Genomic DNA, 13,209 nt, shown 5'->3' with positions numbered 1-13,209 from the left:
ATGTAACACACTCACATACACAGCGAGTCCCAAAGCCACATTTTCAACATCTAGAATTCTTTGTGCCCTTCGCACCCTTTGTTGGCATTAGGTGCACACACACACACACACACACACGGCCCCTTCTGTGATCAAGACCTTCAAATCCACTGCGTATCCAAGGCAAAGGGAAGAAGAGTGACCCAAAATAAGGGTGAGCATTCTCCTGAATATCATCTCTGCCTCATGTGAACATTTCTAATATCAATAGACTTTTTCGACACCGATTTCTCAGTCGTCAGATTTATATTTATGTCGTCCTCTTTATAGATTTGCCAGAGCTTTGATGAGTGAGTGCATTTCAGCATTCTGGACATGTGGATCTCTTTTCATTCCCAATTCATTCCCAACATGCTCCCTCTGGGGGTGTTTTGTGGCGTTGCAAGTCGACTTGAAGGACCATTGTGATGCATCCGTGTCCCGTATCCCTCGTCATTTGTTTGAATCTCACCATGAAAGAAATTGTGCTGAGACTGATATTGTTGTTGAATAAATGTTGGCATATTTTTTTTTGCCAGAAGGAACACAAACGTTTTGGGTGTGTGCAATATAGCGTCGCAGTTAGATAGTGGGCTGTATCCCTTTAAATGTGTCGAATTTTTCTCTTCAAAGTAGGTATGACAACTAAATAAAGCAACAATTTCTACATTGTATATTTGAGTAGCTTGTTAAATCATCCGTTTTATTTTATTCATGTATTTATTTTGCAGTTCAGTAACTGTATATACACCATAAATAGGCACTGACATGTAGGATAAAACAGACACGCAAGAGCTACTAAGTAGAAAGTTGAAACACATTGTAATACATTTCACTGTGTTCTATTTAAGAAGACAACCTTCAAAACATTAGAGAAGGTAGCAATCACAATACTAAGATTGAAGAGTTAAACCCCATCTCTGTAAAAGGCAGGACATGCTGTAACCCTTCTTTTCCCATAGCATGCAAATAAGATCAATCATTTATTTTGTTGAAACACACTAAAAGGAGTTCGTATAATAGAGTTCCTATCTTTTATCTTCAACACAATCTGGTTCGGAGTTCTGGTCTGGACACAAGTACCAGATGAAGGTAGGTACCATAGAGAACCCCAGTCAGGATGTTATTTGGAAGAGGGCAGCTGCTTCCTTTACCACAGACTATAGAAATAGTGTAGATATTGTAGATGTAGATCATCTTCCTGGCCTACCTTGAGGTGAAATCTTCTGGAACCCAAATGAATAGACAGGCACTCTTAGAATGCTCTTCTTCTTCTGGAACCCAAATGAATAGACAGGCACTCTCGGAATGTTCTTCATCTTCTGGAACCCAAATGAATAGACAGGCACTCTCGGAATGCTCTTCTTCTTCTGGAACCCAAATGAATAGACAGGCACTCTCAGAATGCTCTTCATCTTCTGGAACCCAAATGAATAGACAGGCACTCTCAGAATGCTCTTCATCTGGACTGTTAAAATCAGGAGTGTCTGGTTTTCATTATGAAGTCACAGATCCAGGGCAGCCTACATCATTGACTTCTCTTCAACAGACGTGTCTCCATTGCCCCCAGGCAATAATTATAGTGTCCCCTTGCAATACATGAATACATTTACCCTAGTCATGACACAATGACATTACCCAAAAGGTCACTGGGAAGCCAATCAATACAATATTGTCTGCATTGATTTGCACTGGGGGCGATGTCAACACTTGTGCATGATGGCACATGAACTAAGCTTCATGGGTTCTGGGAATTTTGTCTACTGGCATGAATGTAATCAAACATCACCAACTGCATGTGAATTTGACATCATAATATGGGTTCCCCCCAGTGGCGTAAGCTAGTTACGACGGGCCCAGGTGCAGGCTTTTATGACGGGCCCTAGTGAGCGCTTATTGCTTTCATTAGCGTTCCCTTCTTCCCCCCCCCCACCTGCGTCTACGCTAAACAAAGATGTTTGTTATCGATGTAAATAGTGTTTAATTAATCATCCTTACATATTTCAGAAGTGACGGGTGTGTACACAATGAACAAAGTCTTGTTTGACTCTCAGCGGGAACATTTCTTACCGTAGAAATGGTTAGAAAAGAAATAATAATAGAATGCCTACTCACCACTGAGGGCAGCGATGCTCATCCCAGCTGAACTGCTGCACTGCTGCTAGCAGGGGGGTCGTCCGTGGCGGACTCCTTGTGCTGCCGACTGTTTGTTAAAAAGCCAAAATAATCTAATTTTGGCAGCTTTGCCACCTTCTCCTCCTGTTCTTTTCTCTCTTGCCTTTTCCTACTGCCACTTGTATGCTTACAACGCATTGTTACGCTTGCAGGTGTGCTGTGCTCAATTCACTTGCTTTTCTTGACCTTCGAATTTGTTTAACTAGATATATCGTATTGTACCGTCACATGATCAAATAGAGACTTGACATTGGACAACAGCATACATGTTACCCAGCAATCATCATTGCAAATCTGATTAGGACAAAAATACCAAAGAAAATAAGCACTTAATATCATATGGCAACGACAGTACGAGCGTTCTGATTGGCTAATGGGTAGCCATGCCAGCCGCGTATTGTCCTCCTCCCCACTGCGCAATGTGACGTCGGAGTGACGTCTTTTCTATGTAATTTTTGGACGTCTAATTTTGGTCCACTGAAGGGGTTGTTTTGTAACGCCAGGCGACGTGATTTTTTGGACGTCTACCGCACGTCTAATGTTGACGCCATTGGGACCTCAGTATAAAGGCTATTTATAGTCCAAATGTGGTCGTTTGTGGACGTCTTTTCAACATCGAATTTAGACTCATTTCAGACGTCATTTTTATACTACTTCTATAAATGTAATCTCATGTTTCACTTTCAATTTCACCTTTGTATGCTGTTAAAGTTATCAGCTGCTGCCAATCAAATGGAGTTTTAGGGAAATTATCTGGAACAGTAGGCCACCTTCTGAAATGGGACTAGATAACTTTCCATAAACTCAATTTGATAGTCTCAGTAGCAGATAGAGACGCTTTCAAATGTGTAATGAATTTCTAGTTCAAACTAGCTGCTGAGCTCAAACAAAGCTACAGAAAATTAACACATGGTACAGAAAACATGTCCTCCACCCTCTGGAAACATTCAAGTTATTCACATACCAATAAATCACAATTCAATACCACCATATCGATTTTTATTCAAAAATACAATGTACCAAGAGAATTATGAATGAATAATTACAAATTCATAGAATTGAACTCGGAAATTAGACAAAAAGATACTCTGAAGTTCATACCCACATTAACCTTAACAATACATTAGCTCTAACATGTAACTAGCTATCTGCATACACAAGTGTAGCCTCACCTGGCAACGGCGATTGGTAGCTACGTATAGTTAGCTTGTTGAAGTTGGTGGTCAACTAACCTACTGTAACTACTGATTTAACTTAACAATTACTTACAAAAATCTACAATTTACTACACTAATAGATAAAACGATTGATTAAAGGTAATATTTACACAATTATTTAACTATACTATTCTAAACTACACTAAAATACAAAAACCTACAGTATACTAGCTATATCTAACTAGCTAGCTAACTAATCAACTATCGAAGACTATTACTCTAAAATATTAAACAACTATACTAATAAAACGAATATCCTAGTCAAACTACACTCAAACTCTAACCTATGTCTTCCAAATCCACCAACAACTGCGAAGAATAACGTTTGTTATCACAATTTGAATGTGTTGCTGAACCATCCACGAGACGGCCTGGCTCGTGAGTTAAATCTCTAGTTTCAGTGGTGGTTTTAATCCAGCCACCTTGGTGGTTGTTGTGTTACTCTTCTGTACCCATATGAATGGAGACTTTTGTGCCATACATGTTGTGTGTTAGTAGTACAGGGGATATGTTACAAACTTGTACAAGTATTTGTTGATATTTGTAAATAATTATAATGTAAATTTCCTGCACCTTTCATGGACGTCCAAATGACGTCCAAAACAATTACCAAATGTTGGTCAAATGTTGAACGTCAATATGACGTCCACGTTAGGTCACAGTTGGACGGTCCAAATAGTGGACCTAGTTTGGACGTCGAACAGATGTCCAGATTTGGTCATGGACCGACGGACCCAATATAGACATGATCTGCACGTCTATCCGACGTCCAATGTTTAAAGGGTCGCCGGTCTGATACGGATCCGTATTGCCCAATGACGTCATCTTCAAAATTAGCGATATTGAAAGACATCAACAGCCATGAGGAAATTCAGAAGCAGCGAAAATGTGTTATTGAAAGCGATGATAGAAACTATAGTTTGAATCACTTGTGTTGTTACTTTACTGTACATTAAAGCCATTTTAGTTGAGCCGTGTTGTCCGTTTTCATCATTGTAACTTGAAGTTAACAAGTAATTGGTTGCTACGCAACACCTGAAACACATTGTGTCGTGAGAAGACTTGAGAGCTGAACAAAACGACATGTTTTCTATTAACAATTACCATTTCTTTTCATTTACAAAATGAAAGGAGCGAATATAATAAACAACTTACTAGCCTCGACCGTTCGGTCATGCTATTATCATTAATTTTTTTTGCTGAGCAGAGTTTTTTGCACCACTATTAAAAATTACATAAGGGAAAAATTTGCCAAAAATCTAAAGATAAAGAAAAACCTTGGTGTTGTCAGAACATGCTTGCGCATTGACGGGTATCAGAAGTGTGTGTCGAAGGGAGCGTCGAGGAATGAGACTAGAAAGAACTAGAGGCAAAAGCCATCCGGGGCGCAATAAAAAAAGAGAAGAAAGGAAGAAGAGAAACGTGCCAAGGAGAAAGGTATGCAATTTTGATTGTATTGTAAACTTTAGCGAATGGATCATAATGTCATATAATCTTGCTAGTTAGCAAACGTTAGCTAGCCAGTGAAGTGACGTTCCTTATAGCCATTCAGTCGAAACTGTTATCAGGCTATTTTTAGCAAAACATAGCGCAAGTTCAGCTGTACCGCAATTTGCGTCATTTTCTTTGTGTCATAAAATTGAAATTTGAGTAATCATAACAACGTTATCTAGTATTGGTGTAGCGAGCTAGCCAGTTTAATCAGACCTGATTCAACTAATTATTAGCTATGTCTATCTTTGAATGAAAAAAGTGTCAGGCTGTCCAAATACATCAAAATGCTTAATAACAAAATAAGCTGGCCCAGGAGTTGGGAAATGTACCTTACTGGCCATCAAAGAGCATGACAACTCTTGAGTTCATACATGCAAAGCAGCTCACAGAATTATAGCCCAACTTGTGTATTGCTCTGCGGATCAGTGCAACGCTACCAGTAACAGTAGCTTCCGCCAAGAGGAGTTTTTCTAAATTAAAACTGTTGAAAACGTGGCTCAAGAACGCCTCAGTGGTCTGGCTGTAATCAGTGTTAACCATGAGGTTGGTGGTCAGATTTCATACGATGATGTGATTGATGACTTTGCAGCGAGGAAGGCCAGAAGGATTGCACTGTAACCCTTGAAGTGTGATGATAGGGAGTGGAATGTAAATAGTTCTTGAGACAAAGTTCATTTGTACTATTTATTTATTTGTTTATTTTGCCTATTATATTTTGATTATTTAACACGTGTAACATATTTTACAATATACCATTTTAATTGAAAGCAAATTTGCATATATTCTTTTATTGTTTGTTATTATTACTATTCTTGTTTATTTGTTTTGATTCTTTATTGTGCACTTTGCATTTCTTCTTAGCTCTTTTTCTTGTAATAAATAAAGGTGAAGCTTGCCTAGGGCTCCAGATGTGCTAGCTCAAGCTTACGTCTATCCAAGCACATTGGGGTTGGCATATTTAGCCTATTACTGAAAAGTGGTCAGGGGCAGCAATAATACATCTCAGCAGTTTCAGGCAGTCAGTAGAAGGGGTAGATTTCATATGTTTTTAATAGTACTTCAGTAGGCTCTAAGAATGGACAGCTTCCTCTGGTGCCCTGTTCTACGAACGCCTCGTGGGTGTAACAGACATCAGTATGATAATGTCAATGTATTTCAGCTTAAACATACACATACAATTATTCATTGTTGGCATGTCCGTCGTCATATTGATAATGATGCCAAACTCAAGTTTCACAGTAGGGGCTTCAAGTGGTGTTCCATGGGTATTCACATCTGCAAATAAGAAACTCAAACGCGGCCATATTACCTGACAGAAAACAAAACTGTGGTGATCAGATGTAGGCCTATTGCCATCTACTGGTCAAAAGATGACGAATCAAACTAATAATACTTAATGGAAAGCGACATTTGTGATCAATTTGAATGAAGGGCGCTCGTGATAAAGTGCTTGCAAGATTAATTCTGCAGCTAATGTATTCATTATTGTGAGGACACTCCAGAAATTCCAGTTCATGTTTCAAACCAACATCTGTCCTTTAACTCAAGGGTTCTCAAACTATATGGGGCCAGAGACCCCTCATAGGGCAGGACATTTTCCAAGGACCCCTTCATAATCACATCCCAAATTAAACCATATCTTACAGCTATTTGTAATGTTATATGCTTTTGGACTCTTTTACTCTAAAATCATATAGTACTAATATCACAAGAGTTTTAGATAGTCATTTTATAGATTTGGCATTACTTGACAGTATGTAGATTTTTAAATGATCTTTTTGTAAAATGTGCTGTGAAGCAAACTAATGTTTACCTCACATAAAAACATATTGATGGAATAACATTTTTTTTTTATGAAAGATAGTTTGTCCAGTCTCGGTGTGATGGATGATAAGCAGACTCTAAGATCACTCTCTACATGGAGACGAGCTCTGTATTTGGTCTTCATGGCAGTCAAGGTCGAGAAAGATGACTCGCATAAGTATTTATTCTATTTTATGTATCAGCCTACAATTTATCTTGAATCCATCATGGAACAAATGATTCCAGGTCACGTGGCGTTTCTGTCAAGGAAAATGTTTTGTGTGTTGGCGTGTGTGGTCGCAAAGTTAAGCATGAAACGATTTCTAAGTGGCAGTGAGAAAAGAAAGATGAAAGTGGAGGATGAGAAGTTCAGGGAGAAATTACCTAAGGTAACACAATATTTCCAATCAAGGAATTTGTCCGTGGCAGAAGAAGAAGAAGAAAAAGAATCATCTGATTAAGTGCTGCTGAGCCAAGTTTAGCTAATGCTAGCAGCAGCAGACAAACAGCTACTACAGCACCAACTAGGCCTGCCTGCCTTGCTTCTTCAAACAGTGAGCCATCATGTACCACAGCTGCCCATATCCGGGACACTGATACCTGCACTGACGACGCACATGTTTTCGTATTTATTATTATTATAATTATTTAAATCAGACATTTCTTCTAAACTTGTTCTTAACTGAGTTAGAGAATGAGGCCCAATGTGAGAAACACCAATGGTGATCAGTGAAGACCCAGCATTATGGCGTGGGGGGGGGGGGGGGCCTCAAAATTGTTCTTTGCCCAGGGCCTCCAATTTGCTAAAAACCGCCCCTGACTTTGCGTTTTGCCTGCACTGACTGAAATGAGCCGTCATGTATTCGCGCGGTTTATGACTAATTTACATCAACAGTTGTAACATGCAATACGTGATGTCTACATGAGGAGACAGGCTTATCATTTCCGACAGTTTCATCACTATGACAACATATATTATTTATGTTGTAAGGAAATGTGAAAGACAGAAATGAAAGTCAGACCAATTTAAGCACCAATTTTCCCAAACCTCCGTCCAACGTTTATGCACACGATGAGTCTTCTCTAAACCACACTTTCACTCTTAACACCTTGAACATCTCAAATGTCGGTGGCAAATTGACTACGAGGAAATGCACGGAACTGCACAAATTGTCATTCGCAGACAGAGACAGCTAGTCAGGTGCAAGGAATTCTTAATTAACTAATTAAGAATATACCACACATAACCCAATAGGTGCGTTTACTATTAATTATAAAAACGAATAGCCTGTCAAGAGCACAACATCAATGGATTCCATTGTACTTCAGAGTACTCTGAAGAGTTTTCATACGAGTTATTGTAAAAATCCATGGATGAGAAAACAGCAAACAGACAACTGTGTGAACATCCAAAGACGAGGAAAAGATATAGAAAAATTAAAGTCCTAAAAGACATATTGTAGGCTATTACAAGAAGCAGAGAATAGTTGGTAAAATGAACTGGTTTACTCTCAAACGTAACCCGAAGTTTTGTTGTTGTTGTTGTTTTTGCGGACAACTAAATGACATGTCATAGATTTTTTTATATCATAGAGTAGGTATTTCGAATATCTTTGATAACATTAAAAACTATTAACACTTAATTTACTTAACACCTAATTAACTAATCTCTCCTCCCGTAGTAATGTTCTTGTTCCCGACAGCATCTGTTCCTTGCGCTCACAGCTCTACTTCCAGAGAACAGGCTATGATCAGTTGTATGTTGTCAATTTAGTATGTCAACGCCCTGTTGGGCATTTTATGTGACGTGGTTTGATCATTACACACAGGCTGCTTGATTCATACGTGATTAACAAACTACATTTTACCAGCAGATGTCATAATTATCCACGTTTATTGTGTAAGTACAACAAGGACATGGATGGGCCGATGTACTAACAACTAAAGGCAGATTCATGGTCATCCGTTTTTGGAGACACAGAGACACGGACGGCCCTCTCCAACGTTGCAAACCCTCTCCGAGCACCTCTCCGTGGCCTGACGTGCACGTCCCAAATTCAGGGCTGGCCTCTCTAGGGTGCCCCAGCGAACTGGAGCCGCTGATTGCCCACTCAGTCCGGTTGGACAGCCAAATGAGGGAGCGCCGCCGGGATCAGGGTTTTTTCCAGAGATTCCTTCGATTTACTCCAGGGGGCGGTTGACTTCACCAAACTGGACCTACGGAACACATACCACCTGGTTCGCGTTCGGAGGGAGGATGAGTGGAAGGCGGCCTTTAACACATCATCGGGGCACTATGAATATCAAGTTATGCCTTTCGGCCTTACTAACGCCCTGGCAGTGTTTCAGGCCCTTATTAATGACTGTCTCCGGGACATGATTAATCGCTTTGTTTTTGTGTATCTAGATGACATTTAAATTTTTTCTAATTCTCTGCAGGAACACCGCCTGCATGTGCGACAGGTTCTCCAAAGACTTCTCCAGAACCATTTATTCGTCAAGGCCCAGAAGTGCGAGTTCCACATGCCTGAGGTCTCCTTCCTGGGTTACATCCTCAGAGAGGCCCAGCTTCTACCGGAAGTTCAACAGGGGCTTCAGTTCGGTAACCTGGTATCTCCGCCCTCACCAAGAAAGGTAGGGGGCCCTTTGTTTGGAGGCATAGGGCAGAGAGGGCCTTCTGCAAACTCAATCCTCGGATGCACCCATCCTCGTTCTTCCCACGGCAGGTGCGATAGTCCCTCTTCTTCAGCCGGTTTGACTTCACCCTCTCCTACCGCCCATGTTCCAAAAACATCAAGCCTGATGCCTTGTCCCGGCAGTTCTCCTCTGCGAACCAGTACAGGGAGGAGAGGCCCGTCATTCCCGCTTATCGGATCCTGGCATCCATCCAGTGGGGAATCGAGGCTAACGTCAGACGGGCGCAGCAGGACGAACCTAGCCCAGGTCGAGAGAGACCCGGACACCTCTTTGTTCCTCGAGGTGTAAGTTCCCAGGTGCTTCAGTGGGGTCATGCCTCAGACATTATGGCACACCCTGGGGCTCAACAGACTTTGGAGTTTCTTACCCTGCAATTGGGTCCTCACTAGCTCACTAGGTTAAGCACTGGTCTGCTAATCCAGTGACCCGGGTTCAATCCCCGACTCCTGACAGGAACAGCCCTTCAGTGGGATTTAATGATGTAGCACCCTTGAAACGCTGCTGTGAAGGATCCTTCCTTGACTTTGAGAAACACTCAACGTCTCTGGCCTACATCTGCCCTTGATACTCCAACCATTAAAGGTGTCATTATGTAGTAGTACACAGTTACAGTTACATATATACATACATACGTAGTGGAACAACAGCGATGTTTGTGTGAGTGTTACATGGAAATGAGAATGAAAATAAAATGATGGCTGAATGAACGATTAGTGCATTACTAAACTGGTAAATCAATATTTTAAATTCAAAATCATGGGGGCAACTTTTGCACCTCATTCATGGCTTTTAGGGGCATTCTGAGATGTCTTGGGCATTTTTGCCCTTTGTCCTTGTTAATTTCCGACACTGTATGGGTGCTTGTATACATACTAAAACTAGTAAGTATTGACATATCTCTGTACTGGCCATTCTACGCTGGCTCCTGGTCAAATCTAGGGTAATGAAATTGCTCTCCATACATACAAGACCATGAATGGCCTTGCCCCAGCCTATCTTTATAGTTCTCTACTGTTCCCTCAGAACTTTTTGTTCACAAGGCGCAGGTCTTCTTGTTTCAAAAGTGTAAAACAGTGCAAAGCCTCTCCTGTAGAATAATCTGCCTGCTTCCACCATTTGTGACTTTCTTCTTTTATTTCATATTTGGGAATGGTGTGTTGAAACCTGGCTTATACACAACGCTGTGCAATGCAACTCTCACCTCCTGTCAACCATACCTTACTCATATAAATTCACGCTTACCCCAGAAATCTGCAATAACAGTATATTCATTATCGCACATATTGCAAGGAACTTTTCTGGAATTCGGGTTGTATTCAGAAATCTTCAGACTTTCATGTTTTGGGATGTCAAAGGTCAACATAAAAGGCCTAACACGTGGTCTTACCTGCTATGGCTACTGTTGAGGTTTGGCTCAACAATTTGTCCTGGTTCTTCTGGCTTGACAACAATACCCAGCCACTCTTGTTCCACAGGATCCAATGAGAGCTTGAGGACATAGGCAGTGAAGTGCAGCTCCAGGTGTCTGATCCATATTGAGGTGAAAGGGGTGGCCAGGCATTTGGCAGCCTACACTTCAGAGGCTGATTTATTGTGTGATAGCTTGCAGCCTAACACTGTATATACTTTAAAAACAATGTTCGTCAACGTCAAATTGCAAAGGCTTTGCAAATCTCATCATCTACAGTGCATAACATCATCAAAAGATTCAGAGAAACTGGAGAAATCAGTGTGCGTAAGGGACAAGGCCGAAGACCTTTTATTGGATGCCCGTAGTCTTCGGGCCCTCAGATGACACTGCATCACTCATCGGCATGATTGTGTCAATGACATCACTAAATGGGCCCAGGAATACTTCCAGAAACCACTGTCGGTAAACACAATCTGCAGATGCCAACTAAAGCTCTATCATGCAAAAAAGAAGCCATATGTGAACATGGTCCAGAAGCGTTGTCGTGTCCTGTGGGCCAAGGCTCATTTAAAATGGACTATTTCGAAGTGGAATAGTGTTCTATGGTCCGACAAGTCCAAATTTGACATTCTTGTTGGAAATCACGGATGCCGTGTCCTCCGGGCAAAAGAGAAGGGAGACCTTCCGTCGTGTTATCAGCATTCAGTTCAAAAGCCAGCATCTCTGATGGTATCAGGGTGCATAAGTGCATACGGTATGGGCAGCTTGCATGTTTTGGAAGGCACTATGAATGCCTAAACGTATATAAAGGTTTTAGAGCAACATATGCTCCCCTCCAGACGACGTCTATTTCAGGGAAGGCCTTGTGTATTTCAGCAGGACAATGCAAAACCACATACTGCAGCTATTACAACAACATGGCTTCGTCGTAGAAGAGTCCGGGTGCTGAATTGGCCTGCCTGCAGTCCAGATCTTTCACCTATAGAGAACATTTGGCGCATCATTAAACGAAAAATACGTCAAAGACGACCACGAACACTTCAGCAGCTGGAAACCTATATAAGGCAAGAATGGGACCAAATTCCAACACCAAAACTCCAGACACTCATAACCTCGATGCCCAGACGTCTTCAAACTGTTTTGAAAAGAAGAGGAGATGTTACACCATGGTAAACATGTCCCCGTCCCAACTATTTTGAGACCTGTAGCAGGAATCAAATTTGAAATGAGCTCATTTTGTGCATAAAATTGTAAAATGTCTCTGTTTAAACATTTGTTATGTTATCTATGTTCTATTTTGAATACAATATTGGCTCATGTGATTTTAAAGTCATTTAGTTTTCATTTTATTCAAATTTAAAAAACTTTTCCGGAGTTCGGGTTGTATTCAGAAATCTTCAGACTTTCATGTTTTGGGATGTCAAATGGTTAAAGGTCAACATAGTAGACCTAACATGTGGTCTTATGGTCTATGGCTACTGATGAGGTTTGGCTCAACAATTTGTCCTGGTTCTTCTGGCTTAACAACAATACCCAGCCACTCTTGTTCCACAGGATCCAATGAGAGCTTGAGGACATAGGCAGTGAAGTGCAGCTCCAGGTGTCTGATCCATATTGAGGTGAAAGGGGTGGCCAGGCATTTGGCAGCCTACACTTCAGAGGCTGATTTATTGTGTGATAGCTTGCAGCCTAACACTGTAGAATTAGGCAGTGTTTTGTCACATAGACCTCCGCTACCAATCCAGTATAATTATCTCTGAGGGAGAAAGATGTGTTTGTCATGCAAGAGAAACCTAATTAGACACCAAAATTCACCAAATTAAGGCCAGCAAATAGTGTGATTCATACAAGATATTCATACTATATTTTGGAACACCTTATGACGCAAGGGAACCATCTTAGTCCTTCATACATTTCTTTTTATTTACAAACTATATGTTGAAGGACATTGGATTGCGCGCCAAACCGAGCTGATCTAAATGGCAATTTGTATTGCTTGGCTTGCTTAATAATTTTGTAATAATGTGGTGATAACCATTCTCAGATAACCATGCATATAACGGTCCACTGGTGGATTTTGGTTGGCACCCCACTGGTGGTGTGCCACATCTGGTTTATTGCTAGTCACTAGCTAAACGAACCTGTAACCTAACTGTAGGTTAACATGTTATGGTGACAAAAGACGGTCTCAACTAAACAGTGTTTTTTCATCAGGAAAAAAACTTAATATTTTGGCACAGCCTTAATGCAAAGTTTTGACCCTCAGGTCTTCACCAGGCAAGTAACGTAGTAAAAGACACAAACGTTATACAATTACATTTTACAATTTACAAATATATGTACAAATATACAATTTACAAATATACAATTGTTGCAGTAATCTCCCTCTGTGCC

Source organism: Clupea harengus, chromosome 26 (assembly GCF_900700415.2).
Source record: "Clupea harengus chromosome 26, Ch_v2.0.2, whole genome shotgun sequence".
Taxonomy (NCBI): domain Eukaryota; kingdom Metazoa; phylum Chordata; class Actinopteri; order Clupeiformes; family Clupeidae; genus Clupea; species Clupea harengus.
The sequence above is the reverse complement of the archived record's forward strand: the minus strand, read 5'-3'. Positions refer to the sequence as shown.